We start from the raw sequence: 17369 nt of genomic DNA on the forward strand, positions 1-17369 counted from the left end.
GATACATAGATAGATAGATAGATAGATGATTGATTGATTGATTGATTGTCTGTCTTGATGCACATTTCATATTTTTGATTTGCGCATAAACATACCCTGAATGGAAAGAGACAATTCGAAAAAGACTTGACATATCACTTTCACATTTCTAAACTTGAGGTGGAAGAGTCGTCGTATCGATAAATGGTAAATGCATAAACGTGCAAGGGAAATGGATTCTGCGAATACAAAAAGATCCAGAACTGTTTAACTGAACTGGTAAAACAGCTGATACAACGGGAGAGAGGAGGAATGTGTGGCCTGATAAGGAAACCATAACATTCCTCCACTTAGTGCAAGAAGCAAATTTTACTACAATAATAGACGCAAACAGCTACATAATGCCACCATTTATCAGCAGCTGGGGCTCGTTATTTACATCATTTCAGCCAGGAACACTCTCATCATAATTAAACCATTTATTGCAACAAATGGAAATGCAATTAGACTATAAGCTGCTGGCTCCGCTCTTTAGATGCTCCCAGGATTGGGCAAGCAACGTGCTAAGCCAACCATTGAGCGCAACGCACGAAACCCCCCCGTCGTCGTGAGCCCAAGCAAGAGCATTTCAAACTTTTGACCTCTTATGACCACTGTGTCCATGACTGCATGAACTAAAGTGAGGCTTCATCAAAGTTATGCTCTCTTATCCTTCTTTCACAGAGTTTTTGAAAGTTTGGTTAAAATTTGCAATATTTTAAATTGAACCTTGTGATGGATGGATGGATGGATGGATGGATTCATCTGTGGGCAGGCCAGGCTTCATATCACCATTGGAGCCTGGAACAACTAGTTATCAAAGCAGGAGACAGGAAAACATAAGACAGGTGGAGAGGGGAGAGAGAGAGGAGGAGGGAGCCGACATATTTCACCTCCATTCACCTGCTGACACAGCCTCTCAAAGAAACCTTTCATAAGGCCTTCGGGGGAGTCGGCTTAGTCTGCCCAATGCCGTCAATTTAGTTGTCATATTACACCGGCTCAGTTTCTGCTCCTTCATCTGAGGGATTTTTTTTTCATCTCTTCATTTTTCTGCAGGAGAATTAGCAAAGAGTTGCACACCACATGGGGAAAAACCCCAGCAGTCAATCCATCTGATTTATCAGTTAAGTGATTTAAGGTTTCCATGTTGAACCTGCAAACACCTGCATCCATCCTTGCAGACAGAAATAAAGAGCTTCAGGAAGTAACATCTTGAAAGAGAGTCTTCCAGCGATATAAATATGTCTTTCTTTTTTTTTTTTATTACCCCAGCTTTTATCATTCATTCATATTTGATCTAATATAATCTGTTAGTCTTGGCAAAACACTGCTGATTGCAGGGTTCGACAGCTTGAAAAGGGCCATGACCCATATTTTATTCAGGGTTTTTATTTTATTCCAATTTGTGCCTTTGAACTGACAAAGAGCTAAATAACCGGGGGTTCATTACCGTTTTGAATAGACTTTGGTTTCGATCTGGGTGGAGGAGGCTCAGTCATTCTTGGCTGTTCAGCGTTGTTGCAGATATGTGCGGTTTCACATGCGCAATCTCAATGGGTCCTTTCAGAGGGTGACAATTTAGTCTGCCAACACCTCCTCTAAATCATTAACTTTTGGGAGAGTTCGCCAAGCCAGCTTATTTTTTCACACAGTTGTGCAGAGAGAGGAATGCTCAAAGCATACAGAGAGAGTGTAAGAGTAGAAGTAGATACATTAAGAGTCTGCATCTCACCTTAAAAATAGAGCACATCAATAACATTCTGACATTGATTTAAGACTTGAGAGGATTGGCTGATTTAACTTTCCACAGATCAACCGCAAACTACCCTCCCGTCTCTTTCAAAAAGTGTTGTAGGCCACCCACAGATCATATAGAGGCTCTCTATATTCTCTGCAGCTAAAGAGTGGTGTCAGCGGCTTCTCATACTCGTACCATCCTGCTCCTGTCTTTCTCTTCACATGAACTCACTCGTGCATGTATGGGCCTCGGATTAAACACTAAATGATATACTTGTCTGTGTGCCCCGTTAAGGAAATTATAAAATAGAGTATATAGTACATTTATTATTGAAGACAGTGGAAACCAGCTGTTTACAAATATTTCTATTGAAGTTGTCCTTTGCGTCCTGACTTCATTTTACAAAGAGACCAATTTCGACCTTGAATTGTGGGCATGGCATAAAACAAAATGAGAGAAGTGAGGGGACTGGGCACTCCCGCTATTTGCGTGCACAAAACCGCATGCACACACAAACACCCAAACTCGGTGAACTGTTTATATTCAAACTGAGCCGAATTGACAACCCCGGAGACACTGTTACGACTCCACAGTCCCACCGGTTTACTGAGCTCCGATTTGCACAATTATCAAAGCTTCTTACTCAACAACTGAACATCTTTGCATGCAGTAGCTGCACGGGAGACGGCTAAGTAGAGTAACTGTCATTCAATAGCAAAAACAAAGTGTGTGTTTCACAACCGACAGAGCTGCAGTACCTTGGATGACCACAGGGCAGGACACAGAAATAAAAATACTTAGAACTAAACAACTTTGCCTGACTCCTGGAAATGGGGCCGGGATGCAGAATCTCAATTATCGCGTGTTGGATTTAATCCCAGGCTTGAATAAATAACACCATACTTGTGGTCAGCGAAATCAAAACTCAATCCTAATTCTTTATTAGCCGTGCACAGATAATGTTCAACAGCAGAAAGGCAATGACAGGTTATATTGTGTCCTCCTCTTTGAGGATGTCCTCGAAACATGTTGACTGTTACTGTTTTTTGGATCACACAGACACATTCGCCGCTCATGTTTTATTCTGCGTCGTTTTCCTTCCTGCATTAGAGTTGTCGGTGTAGGTTCCTCTCATGTTACTTTACTCTCACGGGAACAATGTTGACGAAAACCTGCTGCGTCAGCGCTGTATACACTACGTCTGCCAAAGACACCGAAACCACTTGGCAGCGCTGAGGGACCGGCCAGCGACATTACGGCAAATATATACCGAGCAGTGATGTCATTTATTTCTCTTCCGACAAACATGCTCAAATCCCGAACTCCCATGAGCTAAAAAAAACGAGCACAGTCTTGGTCGGGATGGGTCACAGCGAAGCCGCAAAACTGCACCGTCATCCACAGAGACGCAAATAGACAAACAAGAACCATCACACAGGCAAACACACACACATGCAGACAGACACGCACATATGCACACAGTTTGGCCACCCAAGACGGGTGAGAGAGAGAGAGAGAGAGAGATGGAAACTTTAACTGTGTTTATAACCTAACTCTGGATTATAGGGTAGACTGAGAGAGTGGGGGTTGCTCAGCTGTAAATAATTAAACTTGAGCCCTCCCCTTCTCTGTCTCTCTCTGAACACACACACACACACACAGTGACCTCTATTATCTTCATTGTAACTTCCTTCCTGATATATATTATTAGTTGATTTTACAGAGAACTAGCGCAGCAGGTCTATCTTGTTAAAAACACTAGGTGTGTGTGTGTGTGTGTGTGTGTGTGCGGTTAGTAAACTGTCAAGTAGAGAGGATTTTTCTCCCACAGCAGGTTCCACCACTACTGGTAAACACACGCACATACAAACAGTACAGTTTTTACAGTAAACACAGTCATTTGAAAGTAAAGGTGTATTCCCATGACAACTTTCAGAAGCCACTACTACTCCATAGACCCCTGCTCCAGGTTTAAACATGGATACAATATTCGTTTTAGAAAACCTTCATCCTTCCAAAGTTACATGCAGTGTCACTAGTAAACCTTGCCTGACCTCCAAATGACAGACACAGGGCAGGCTGACTCACCCACTGTGGGATTACAGGTCGCTGACCTTTCGCCACAAAATGACTTTTGGCTGCAACAAAAAAAATCATTTTTGAAAGATTTGAAAGCCACTGTGCATAAAAGTCAGCTGCAAACTATTTACTGTGGAGGTTGCAGACTAGCTGCCAAGTCTTAAACAGCGTGTCTCACTGGCAGCGCTAACACAGCTTAAAGCCTTATAGATGAAAGACTTATACTGAACAATGTCTGGGGCCCATAAATGCATTTACAGTGTGAACGAGATTTGGACATTACTTTTGAGATTGAATTTATTACAGGTAACAGATTACCTGCTGAAAAGCCTCACGAGTAGGGATTTCTTTAAAAGCACCTCTGAGATGATAAACTGAGAGTTTTTAAACTGCGAGTGGACCAAAAAAAAGAAGAAGAAATGAACCCACTCATTGGCTTGAATGATTCTCCACATGAAAGATACTGACATGTTTAAATGAGCCTAAGGGCAGAGCGGGGGAAACAGAAGTGATGTGCACGCGGTGCAGTGATTGCATCAGTTTTTTTCTTTTTATTAGATGCTCAAAAACAATAGAGCATTCAATCAATGACACCGTCTCTTTCCTCGCTGTAAAAACATTCAGAATAAGATACTGAATAGATTAAGTGGTGATCTTTTCATGATTTGATATTAATATTTCAATGTGCAGGGCCTTGCTCGACTTGGGCTGCAGGATTTTTAAATTTAAAAAAAAAAGGCAAAAATTCAACTCAGACCAAACACACACACACACACACACCTCTCCCACACGCCTAGCAATTACACACAGAGAGACACACACTTGATTTTTCCTGAGTAGCCTGCCAAGCAAACGCAGATCCAGAGCCAAGGATTTGCACGGCGAGGGGTTAAGGGTTCAGTGTGTGTTAGATCTGATACATTTATGCACGCGCACACACACGCGCACACACACGTAAGTATAGTGATTCTTCCTAGGACATTTTATTGATTTCCATTCATTTGGACAGACAAAACAAAGCATTATCCCTAACCTTAACCATAACCAGTTAATGCCTCACCCTAACCTTAACCTAACCACAATTCACATCTCAGCCCTAAACCTAACCAGTTCCTCTGAAAGGAGGTTTTGCTCATTATGGTGCAGGTTTTGGTCTCCATGATGACTACTGGTCCTGACAAGGTTTATGCCAAAAAAAAGGTCCTAAATAAGTAACAAATAAAAGCCTTACATGTTGTAAACTTGTTCGCTCTGACATTTGTCCTTATTTCCATCAAGCACATTTAAAAACACTGTTTGTAAATGTCAGATTATTCTACTATCCACCATGTGACACTGACCTTTCAGTATTTCATTGAACTATCGTGTAATATACCAATATCCATGTGCTATTTCCCTCACTTTTTCTTGGTTTTTTTTGAGTCCATATGTAAGAGCCTTTTCTCCAATAGACAAGTTCTTCTTCACTGGTTGTAGTTTGCTCACTGCAACAGTGGAAGAGACCATATGCCGCATATAAAAACTGAATGTAAACTTCCAGTTTGCATATTGACTCTAAAGGCCCTCCACAGACCCAATGTGCACCGTGCTGAATCTCCGCCCCACCGGTAGGTGTAGTATTAAGCCCCGCTCACCAAGCAGAAAAAACAAGAAGTAGTCGCCAAGGATAGTCACCCGAGCCTCAATTTGGTGACCCTTGAACCGGCTGACGCCCCCCGACTCCCCAGCCCTTTCAGCTGTGAGCTGTTTGAGCCACACATGTCCAAGGGAGCTGTAGTATTGTTCTCTTCTTCTTTGGTAGGAATATGTCCTATCGCCTGCGTCCAGACTTTTACCGCCACCCGATGGTGAAGTGGGACCCTGACATGCGAGTACACCGCGGTCCGCGATATGCGACATGTGCGCAGAAGTATACCAGGGCCTTTAAAGTAGGAGGCCGCAATTTTGTGACTAGTCACCAGGGGGCGATACCAGATAGCAAAAAGGTATCAGTTTGAATGGAAGATTATGATCCATAAAATACAGCATATATGAGCAGACACTGGTGTGACTGACGGCTTGTATCGTCCAATAGGCGCCTGGTTTAAAGGTGAAGTCTGTTTGCAAAAGCGACGTGGCGCTGGCCAAATTGCAAACCTCAAGGCTTAAAATCAGTAGTGTGTGTTGCAACTAGAATCAAATCAAATTGTATCTGCATAGCGCCAAGTCACAACATGTATTATCACAAGGCACTTTGCATAGTACGGACGAGAGCAGAGAAGAGAAACCCGACAGTTTGCACCATGAGCAAGCACTTGGCATCAGTGGAGAGAGAAAAAAACTCCCTTTGAATGGCAAGAAATCTCTGGCAGAACCAGACTCAAAGATGTGCAGCCATCTGCCTCAGCTGGTCGAGGTGACAGATAAATGGGGGACAGACGAGAGGCGGGGGGACGACGTCCACTTTTTCTATATAGTCAATGTAAGAGACCAACAAAGGGAAGGATTTGGTGAGAGACTAGGATGGGAGGAGAGAACGGGAGAAAGGTTAAGGGAACATGCTTGAGGAAGGGTTTTAGAAGAAGACCATGGAGCAGGGCATCTTAGCAGAGCTTTATTTTGAGAGTCTACTCTCTAAACCTCCAGCACTAGCTTATTTCCCATCCTCCCCTCTATTTCCCTTTCCAGCTCCCCAACATCTCATCCCTTTCCACCTTCATGTACCCCATCCATCTATCTCTATCTACAGCCCCCTTTTTTTTTTCCTTGCCTCACTAATGCCATAACTCTCACCTTTGCAATGTCAAGTCCTTACTTTTTCATTTAGGCCCAACAATAGACCCCCCCCCCCCATGGCCCATTTTACTCTTTGTCAGCCACAACCTTAATGATTACAATCTCAATCTCCTAAATGTCCTCATACAGGAAATACTCAATTTCATTTATAACCTTTATTTTCTCTCGCCACCGCCATAACCTTTCATTTTGGACTGTTATGTTCATAGTGGCCTGACAAGGATTTATAATGGGACTTATCATTACAAATAATAGAATTGCCCCACCATGTCCCTATAATGCACTTTACTCCAAGTGATAATAATTATGATTAAAAACATCTCTGATGACGCCGGGTTATTCACTGTTTTGTTAAACGAAATAACTTGCGATAGACAAAGGGTAGATTTCATTTTGGATTTCAGGATGGGTGTACTTTTGCTTTCATTTAGCACACTACAAATCCACCTTATAAACAACAGCTCACTAAAATGTAACTTTCACTGTACTTCCTCAATCCAAGATGAAAAGGTTTGGGATTTGCAGGGACGCCCAGATCCATGAGCAGTGAAGCGTCTCAAAGTGTCACTGGATAAATACACAAGCACAACTGTAATTCATCACATCAAATGTGAGAAAACCTCTTATTATTATTTTTACGAATGCGATGTGATCACATTCTCCACGGCATTTCCTGTTTGTGCTGTGGATAATTGGTCTCAGTTCAGTGTGTGTTTCAGGGTGTACTCTCACAATAAGAGGTGTATAAAGTGTGACCTAATGAATCATTATAACTGTCTGTGGCACTTCTTACGGCATCTGGCAATATCAAAGCCTCTTTCTGTGCTGCCCTTATCTCCGCTCTAGCTGTTCCTATCTCATAAAATTGGTCTCATGCAGACACACAATCATCATATACATCAATGGCACCAAGGTGGACAAACACACACACACGTGCGCACAAAGCACCCATATCACACACATTAATGGCATTGGATTTGATCTTTTTACGGCCGTCCATTTGTGGTGAAAGACACAACGCATTAAAAAGAAAGGGGTTGGATGGGGGGGGGGGACCCTTCTTTTTGCAGATAAAATGAAAACCTTGTGTTGCAGCGATCTGTCAAGCAAGCAAAAGTTCAACTGTGGGTCAGACTACTGGGGGATTTTTTTTATTTTTTTTTTTGTTCCCTCTCGAATTACGTGGTAGAAGAGAGGGCTATACGGAGCGGAAGGGGCTCAACGTGTCAGGCTGATCTATTGCGAGAGAAAGAGACTGACAGACTACAACGGAATGATGATTTAAAAAGTTACATATTTACGGAACTTAATGTGCACTGTTTCGCTGCGAAATGTGTGGCCTTCTGTGACATCCCGAGGGGCCGTTAAGCGACGGTATTAAATGAAGCACAGCACAGTAAAAGACTAATTGGTCCTTGTTATTTCACAGCATTCACAGAGGAAGTGAGTGAGACAGAAAAGAGAGAACATGGGGGGTAAAAAAAAAAGAAAAAAAAGAAGAGAAATACCAGGTGGATGGAAGGTCAGTGGGGCTGTATCGAGATCAAGGCTGTATCTGCCGTATCCACAGTCCTCCCTCTCTTGCCTCCATCACATCTTTCTCACTCTTTGTGAGTCTCTCATTCAACTCTCTCATCCTGTTACTCTCTATGGCCTTGTCCCCACCACTGGATCTCGCTGTTGTTCCCATCAAACGCACACATGCACACAGCCGTGCACACAACAAAGCCAGTTCAATCACAAACTGAATGACCGCAGGCACTAGATTGTGTGTGTCTGTGTGTGTGTGTGTGTGTGTGTGTGTGTGTGTGTGTGTGTGTGTGAGGGGCTGGTGGGAAGGAAAGGTAATGAGACAGAGAAAGAGAGGTGAGGAGGGTTTTGCTGTGTGACTGATACAGAAGGGAACAAATCAGAAAAGCAGACGGACAGAGAAGGAGGACTCCGACGTCCAATGACCGCTGGGGTTAAAAAGTCGAAGGCATCATAAGTGTCAAAGGCAGGAACAATAGAGGCCATTCTTTCCGCCGTCCCTTCAGCTGTTTATTCCTACAAATGCAGGCCTGTCGTGGTTGAACTGGAACGTGTCTTGTCTCTTCAAAGTGAAAAATCCAAATGTGAAAAATCCTTTTAATATTCATCCATGCAATAATGGGGCTTCCAATGCATGTTCCTGTGCTGTTACGCTTGCCCCATATTACCCCTATTCCTATAGACACCACTATGGAAATAATTACGGTTATGAATCAGCTTATCACCTGACATGTGCAGGTTTGTAATGTACACATGCACAGATATAACCACATTAATGTGGTTTTACAATGAACATGCCCGCCCAAACATCTCCAATCACATGTTGCTTAGCAACTAAGGCTTATTTAGCTACTATTCAAGGACTTTGCGGAGAGAGGAAAATAACATCTTAATCTTATTTATAAAATATAATATGAGAATTTAATTGAAGGAATGAGCTGTGCAAGGTGATTTATGTTTTGTTTTTTTACGGTAAGCGCTATCACAGGGAGCTTGCATAGGTTACTTAAACTAAGATCATATACCAATTAAATTTACTTAGTCGAAAAAGTATTTTTCTTTTCTTTGAATATGAAATATCTTCTTGCAAATCAAAGTAAGAAAATAGATGAATTGCCAATAAAATAATACAATAGTTTTCGGCGATGTCATGAACATTAGTACAGTTGTCCTTGTGCTGTTACTCTGGAAAAATGAGTCACGATAGAGAAGTGGCACTTTTATAGTTATAAACAAGTCACATATGAGATCACAGAGATTTCACAGACAACACCAGAACAGCTGAGGGACGGAATCACAGAAACCAACTATGGAAAAAAAAAAAAAAAGAGGAGATGCAGAGAAAAACAAAGTAAAGGGGAAAATAACAAGATCCAGTTTAAAAACAGACAAAGAGGGCGGAGGCAAAAAAAAACACGCGTCAGGATAAGTGACAAGGAGGGAAGACGCAAACAACACATGGAGAGTCGAAAAGAAATGAGAGAAACAACGCATGTGAGGGGGAGAGCAAGGGAAATGAAGTGTGACAAACTGAGAACGAGGACTGCTTCTTCATGTGCACATCCTCGCTGCTGTGAAATTACAGTTGTTTCTCTCCCTGATCTGTCCTGTACGGCCAAGACAACCCTTTTTTTCCAGTGTCAATCAAACAAAAATATGCTTGTACACAATTAGTTTGCAAGTCCATGAGCCCCCGTTGCCACGCAGGGCAAGAAATCTTCATCATAGTGAACCAAAGTATGTTGTTGAAGCTGCTCGTGGACCTGTGGACCTGCGTCATTTTCACTCGCTGTGGTCATTAAGATGTGATCACAGGCTCGGGGGGGAACACAGGTGGAGATACACAAACAGACAAAAACTAAATCAGTTAAGATTAAAATTAAATGAGTGTGTTATGACTACTGTGCGGCGTGCAACGACCTGTGTCCGCTCCAAATGTTGCATGGGGAAGGTTTGTGTGGCACATCAAAAGACATCATGTGGAGCACAGAATCGCCTGTGCAGCAGAGGCTCGAACAATATCAGATGAATGCTTACTGGTAGCAGCAGCAGCGGCGGCCAATTGTGACTTGCATATGTTAACTGAATGGTTGAACCCCACGAGTCAGGTTGAAGACATACATCTTTAAAGGGCTGTATGGATGTATAGAAAATATGTGGACATCAGTGCTAAATCAGTGAGATTTAACGCAGATTATTGCCAGGTTAATATGCAGATTATCTATGTATTAAGTCATATTTGTGAGAATAACCTTTCAGTTAAGTCTGGGAAACCTATGGCCATGAGGACAGGAATTGGGCTTGTAACTGGGTGGTTGCTGGTTCAATCGATGGTGTGCAATAAGGATGAGGTAAATCAGGGGTGTCAAAGGCACGGCTCGTGGGCCAGAACCGGCCCACCCAAGAGTCCAATCCGGCCCGCAGGATGAATTTGTTAAAATTTCACATTATGATTACAGTCTGTGAACAACTATATTTGTCAGTTTCACATACCTGTGGCTAAATGTTTAGTTCCTTTGTAGATCCACAGTTGTTATGCAGACGTGTAAATGGTCAACTTTTTCATAATATTGTAAAGTAATATTGAAATTCCAGTTTTGTCAAAAGATACTTCATTAAATGTAAAACAAAGGGAACACATTTGGAGATCTTGTTGTTTATAGGTTATTATGCTATTATTTGACTGGACCGGCCTACCTAATTGGTGTGTGTGCAAAAATCATAAATTCTTAATCTCTAAACATTGCATTTTTTATATTCTGCACAATCAGGTGCCATCTGTGCGGAAACTTTATGGCAGGTTACTAACTGTGCTGAAACATAAGGAAACGTTTATCGTCACCACCGTTTCCACCCAAAGCGCCACAAGCGTTTGAAACACGATCACGCTCACGTACTGCACATGTCTACTTGGAAAACAAGTAATGTCGTATTGCTTTGGAAACAGAAGCTCAAGCCTATCCGTGGTTTGCAGAAACATAACGGCAACATATTGTGTTTCTGTGCTTTGCAGGAAGCATAATGGCGACATATTATCCAGGCGGCTGGGATGACGAGAACTACCTTTTGCACTCCTCTCTTCACACCTCTCCTCTCCATTTAAGGGTTTTCGAGCAACACGTCATGCCGGCACTGCATGTAACTCATGCCCACACACACAGACATGTGGCAATTTTTTTCTGTTAATTAAAATAAAAACACTTCCACTGTCACCTACAGCGAGCACCTCCCTCTGGGTACAAAGCAGTAAAAAGCAGAAATGAAGAGAGGTGAGAGAGAAAACATCCCATGTGAGATTTGCAGACTGTTATTTTTCGCTGAGATTTGTTCTGTTGTGTTTCTCCAATAGGCTGTTGAGTGCTGTGGCAGGGGGATAGTCACGCTACAGCTGCTTTGTATGAATAACATTTCATGAGCAATAATCTGTGGCTTTCTTGTCACCAAAACACACACACACACACACACACACAGAGATGAGAAATGAGACTCAACCATAGCTACAATTGCACATTTGTTAAGCCCTGCTCACACACACACACACACACACACACACACACACACTAGACGCTGGCAAAGGAGACAGAAGTAGACAGAGTGGCAAAGAGCGACAGATGTAAATTAAAGAACAGTTGGGTTCACCATAGGAACTGGTTGACCGACCCAGAACACATGCTCCAAGCAATTATCTGTGGAACTTCCTATAAATAAAAGTCTGTTTTAATAGTCTGTGCGTTTCTATTTTCTCCTCTCTGCTCAGGGGAGTTTTGTTCCGTCAAAAAAAAAAAAAGAAGTGGTAAAATCAAATCTTCTGACATTTATTGAAATCAAATTGAGTTTGATGACTTTTGTCTGTAGATTTTCCTCCTTCTGCCTTCACACACTCTCCTGTCCTTCTGTCACAGTCTGCAATGTGACACGAGCAGATGAACGTTCATTAAGTGTCAAGTTTTATATGAAAGTGAGTGCTCGTGACACTTTTGAGATAAATAAATCTCATGCAGACGTCGCTGTGCCGCTGATGGATTGCTGGTACGTCCCCTCCGTGAGTTTGTGAGTGTGTGTGTGTGTACATTCAATTCTGTGAGTGTTTGGTTTTTATTTAAAATTATAAACTTCTGTGAACGTGCATGGACATGACGACGAGAGAGGAAAGTAAACACAAAGAGAAAAGTGAGGAAAAACAAGATTTAGATTCACAGTAGGTTCTCTTTCTCTCTCTGTACTAAATCCCTTTGTTTTTGCATCGTGTCCTCTACATCTACACTACAATACATTTTAAGTTGTATCTCATTAGCATTCACATTCACAGCTTTTAAATACAATTATGCAGATGGCAACATTTCCATCTTGACTTGTTCTTTTTCTTTTAATCCTCCTCTGTTATTCTCCAAATGATAATCCCAAATTAGTGAACGTGACATATAGGCATGCATTTGTGTGCTGCAGTGATTTTCTTTTTTTTTCCCCCCACTAACTCAGTTAATCATAGCTGGAAAAAGGTAATTACAAAGCTAAGTGGGAGACTTAAACTCATGCTGAGGCAAGTAGCACACACACACACACACACACACACTAACTCAAAATGATACAAGAACACCGAGGCCTCTGTCATTCATCAAACCATATGAGGGGTCAAATTAAAGACCCACTGTGACAATTAAAAGTCATTTCATCTCCTGAATCTTGCAAATTCTATAAATATTGTTTGGTAGTCAGTGAACGGAGTCATATAAGGAGCATGACTGCTTATAATCTTGATGATTAAAAAAGTAAACTTCTTATTTATCGGATCGCTCGTGGAGATTGTGGAGGTAAAGTGAGGGGAGTAAAACGGCTAATGAAAGGTGTAATGAATTGTGAAATGCAGTCAAGTGATTTTTACTTCCTAACCAGGACTAGGCACGCACATCCTGTTAGTTTGTCAACACATATCATCAAAACATCAGCTGACACATGCCAAGACCAGCAACAACACACACACACACACAGACACACTGTCCATTGATACTATCACGGTTGTGAAAGTGTTTCACACCTTGTCAAAATCCACCTGATTAACAGGTTGCACAAGTTTCACCGTCGCGTCAGCTCGCACAGATGAGCACCGACAGAATGTTACACCACTGTTTTATCCGTTATTAAAGATGCACAATCTGTGTCAACTGGCGTCACATGTGTGCGCGGTTACGCACGTTTGCACGCATGAGCACAACGCTGACGAAGCATACAGGGTGCATGTCCTGACTAACTCATTGGATCAGCTGTGGTTTGTAACTTTTACATGCAAATGAATGTCTGTTGCATTCAAACCAAATGGAGTTCACACAATGCTCATAAAGCAGCCAGCAAAATCAGCTCCACATGACACTGTCCGTGTCTTTCAGAATAGCAGGGTTTAGTTTTCTTGTCTGTGGCAACGTTTCCACCCTGCACAAGGACTGAGCATGCAAGGCAGAAGAAGTAAAGCCCGAGTAAAGCTGGACGGCTTCATGCAGTTAGACTGTGGCTGAAAGAAGAGGCAATGAGAAGTTTCAGAAGTTGATTCCACTACTAAAAAATAAACCTTGACACTAGACAGTAGAATTTCACAATTGTATTTAGTGGCACTTTTCCAATATACAGTTCCAGCACGGCATGAGTCGACTCTACTCAATTTGATATCGAGTCGTCACTGCACGGCTGCGTGAAACTGCCACACACAAACTAGTGACTTGTCCAGACTCCTCTGTTAAATATTGGCATTTTAGAACTGTCCTTGTCAAATGTAGGAGATTAAAGCTTGTTTTCGGGAAATTTTAAGTCTTTTTAACTGACCTACAGTTCGGCATTGTTCAGTTTGATTCCTGTGTAGGATTGTCATGCTCATGACTTCAGTGGCCAGCGGTATGTTGTCGTCACATTTAGTATTGGCTCTGCTCGCCTGGTACCAGGTACTATCCCTAATGGAAAAGCAAAAAAAAAAAAGAGTTATGCCGTGCCGAGTCATTCTGAAACTGTGTAGTGGAAAAGCACAAGTAGTCACAATCACAATTTTGTCTGCTTGCAAACACGATTGTGCGATATTGAAATGTTTGCTCTGCAAAAAGCAATCAAGTGAACAGCTGCCTGACTACATCACAAATGCTGCTGTTTCCTTCAACATGCAGCTCCAATTACATTTCCTGGATGCAGTCTGGACAAGTAACACTATACCAAAGTGAAGTGAAGTTTAAACCAGAACTCTCTCTCTCTCTCTCTCTCTCTCTCTCTCTCTCTCTCTCTCTCTCTCCCTCTCTCCGTATGTGTATATGTGTGTGTGAAAACTAGGTCATACACAAGGTCTTGCTGCAGAATGTTTTGGTAATTACTCAGAAATCAACAGGGGGTGATAGAGGTTCCACTCTGAACCTTTTTTTTTAAAAAAAACTCCTTTGTTTCTAGAAGTGATGTCATTTGTTATACTGATGACTTATGAGAGGATAAGGTTGTTCCCAATGTCACCCTTGAGCCTCATGAAGCTTTTCACCCACACACACGTGGAGCTATTTACATGGCACAGGTGGCAGGTCAGTGAAGACTGTAGAGTCTGACAAACACACACACACACATATGCACGCTGTCTCATTATCTCTGCTTCAGTTAATTCATGGTCGCAGATCAAACACTTCACAATGATATAGCCTGCACTCACGCCACATATCATAGAACTAAAGAACGAAATGGATGAGGACTGACTAACAGCTGTCTTGTAATTTACAGTTCTGTCATCACTGCAGATTATACAAAACAAAAAAGACACAAGAAACTGCGACGGCCAGATACCGCATGATGTTACCACACAGTGCAGATGCAGTCATGAAAAAAGACGGAAGACATGGTTTGGAGCAGCTGTTGGTTTATGGCTTATAATTATTGTCATAACCATAACTGTCAGTCAGCACCACATAGTCTCCTTGGTGTGCATGGGCTCACCACACCATCAGAGAACTCCTCTGTTTTGTACTTTTGTTTTGTTGAATTTATTTGTTTATTTCCTCTGCACATTTGGTGAGTCACGCTCCTCCTCCTGTCACCCTGGAAAAGAAATGAGGAGGCAAAAAAACAAAACAAACGGTTTCTAAATGGAATAAATGAATACACAAAAACACCGAAGAGTAAAAGTAGTTGTTTTTTTTACTTCCTCCTGTAGCATTCCCGCTCCTGCTCACTCTCTCCCTCCCTGTCTCCTTTTCATTTGTGCACCTTAAAATCAATACAAATCTAACCAAATGTAAAATCAGCCGTGCCATGAATGCATATTTCAACAATGTCATTCTTCTCTTATTTACACCACTCTGAAGCTGCCGCCACCACCGCAGGAATGACAGCCCTTATTGGGATTCTGTCGCATGAAGCCCGCAGATTTGAATGCTAAACCCATTAGTCAAGTATCACTCACAGTCAGAGCCGGCGATGATAAATAACCCAAGCAGAGAAATCTGATTAGGAAAGACGGAGGCAGGGGATCTGAGGGAATGAGTAACAGCAATGTCGGCTTTATCGGGCCCGAGTCAGATTGGAAATCACACACCGAGAAAACATGAAATGTTCGTCTGCAATGGGTTGTGTCGGCTGTTTTCCTGGTTGGGACCTAAAAAGTGTGTCTCTGGCGGCTTGCAATTAAATGAAAGCTGAAATTTGCAAGTGTGTTGCTAAGCTCGGACACGCCAAGAAGACACTGAGCCGAACTGCCGCCTGGTTAAACAGTATATTTTGGGCAGTTTCAGGGTGGAACTGTTGCCTTGAGGGTGAGGTAGTGGTTGAGTGAATCATTCACATTCACCTGGCAGGCGAGCGAACACAGACAGGCTGACACAAATACACCGTTTGTCTCTTTAACACAACCTCTGTTTACTCTTTTCATCTCACACACGGGGATCTTACATTTCGTCAGTTCCCCCAAAAACACAAAAGGTGTTCGCACTGCATTTGACCTTTCCATGGTTTACTCATTGCGGTGTGAATATTTCATACTGCGAGCTGTATTTCTCACTGACACTTACGCATGATGCTATTTGTTATCACGCAACTAACTGTGCTCTTTGTTGTATGCCCTCTGGGGGTTTTTTCGCAGCAGACAGTCATGCTTCACTGGTTTTACAAGGACTGGCATCAGGTGTGTTTCGTCTCCTCGCGCTGCCAATCTCTCACCCGGAGAGGACAGGTTACCAAAAACAACCCACATGTGAGTTTACGTCATGATTACTCGCCCAGCTCTACATCTTAAAGCTCTACATCTTAAAGTTAAAGAACTTTAACAGTGAAGATAGGGTCAACACATGCTCATATATACATCGCTCTGACATTCCATTGAGTGCTGTTTTAAAGAAATACTTTGTGAGCTCACTGTTGTGACTTTTCTTCGCACAAAAAGAAATGTGAAAGGGGTCGTTCTGTGGTTTAGGAGCATGTGCTATTTTTTTTGTGTGTGTTTAATCCTGGCGACCTCTCTGAATGTGTATTAGCCCCAGAGTAGGTCACTGCACTCAGCCAATGTTCATCACGACACACATGACGCATGTCACTCCACATGTGCCACAGCTTGTCTTTGTCACGTTTGTTTTGTCCGTAAGAGAACGGAACATGGACCAAAAATGAACATGTCCTGCATGCTGCCTTTGATTAGAGACACATTTTTGTCTTTTTTTTTTTTTTTTTTTTTACAATTTATTGTATCTCATTTTCCAATATTTGTTCCTGTGATTTTAGCCAGACCCCGATACCAATACCAATACCAACAGTATCAGGCAGAGATGGGCACTCAAGTCTGAGTCGAGTTTTTCTTGCTAAATAACAAGAAATATTGATCCTCACTTGTTTGTAGTTGTGTCACGTTTTGGTTTGTTTTCAATAGATGTTTTTGCAAAAAATACATTTATGAAGTTGAAGGTTGTATTGCGCGTTTCTTCAAATTGCACTGCGGTAGACCTTTCAAAGTAAACGTACAAATGATCCATTTCAATCCTGTCCTGTATGGATCATACCACTGCAGTACATGCTTTGAATTCATACGATTCAACAACAATGCAGTGTGAGGGACGGAGCCCAGCAGAGACTTGAGACTTGGACTTGTAAAAAGTATATCCGATCATCCTTAAACGTTATGAAGCACGAAGCCTCTGGAAAGACCATAATTGACACGTTGTGTCCATCATCTCGCTGTGCTCTTTTTTTTTTGCCGCGTCGAAAATGTGTTTGTTTTTTTAAA

At 42.1% G+C, this 17369-nt stretch overlaps 1 long non-coding RNA gene across 3 annotated transcripts in view; it reads right to left on the minus strand.

The window, feature by feature from the left end:
- Positions 1–17369, minus strand: part of LOC131471810 (uncharacterized) — a 96191-nt gene that overhangs the window by 59216 nt on the left and 19606 nt on the right. Inside the window, exon 2 of one of the 3 annotated variants that reach the window (XR_009242030.1) lies at positions 13962–14082. The exons of 1 other annotated variant lie outside the window; for it this stretch is intronic. This is a non-coding gene — a long non-coding RNA (uncharacterized LOC131471810). Of the gene's footprint in view, positions 1–13957; positions 14083–17369 lie in introns of all 3 variants that reach the window. One more of the 3 variants, XR_009242029.1, reaches the window with a different exon arrangement.

The sequence above is a fragment of the Solea solea genome, chromosome 13 (assembly GCF_958295425.1).
Source record: "Solea solea chromosome 13, fSolSol10.1, whole genome shotgun sequence".
Classification (NCBI taxonomy): Eukaryota; Metazoa; Chordata; class Actinopteri; order Pleuronectiformes; family Soleidae; genus Solea; species Solea solea.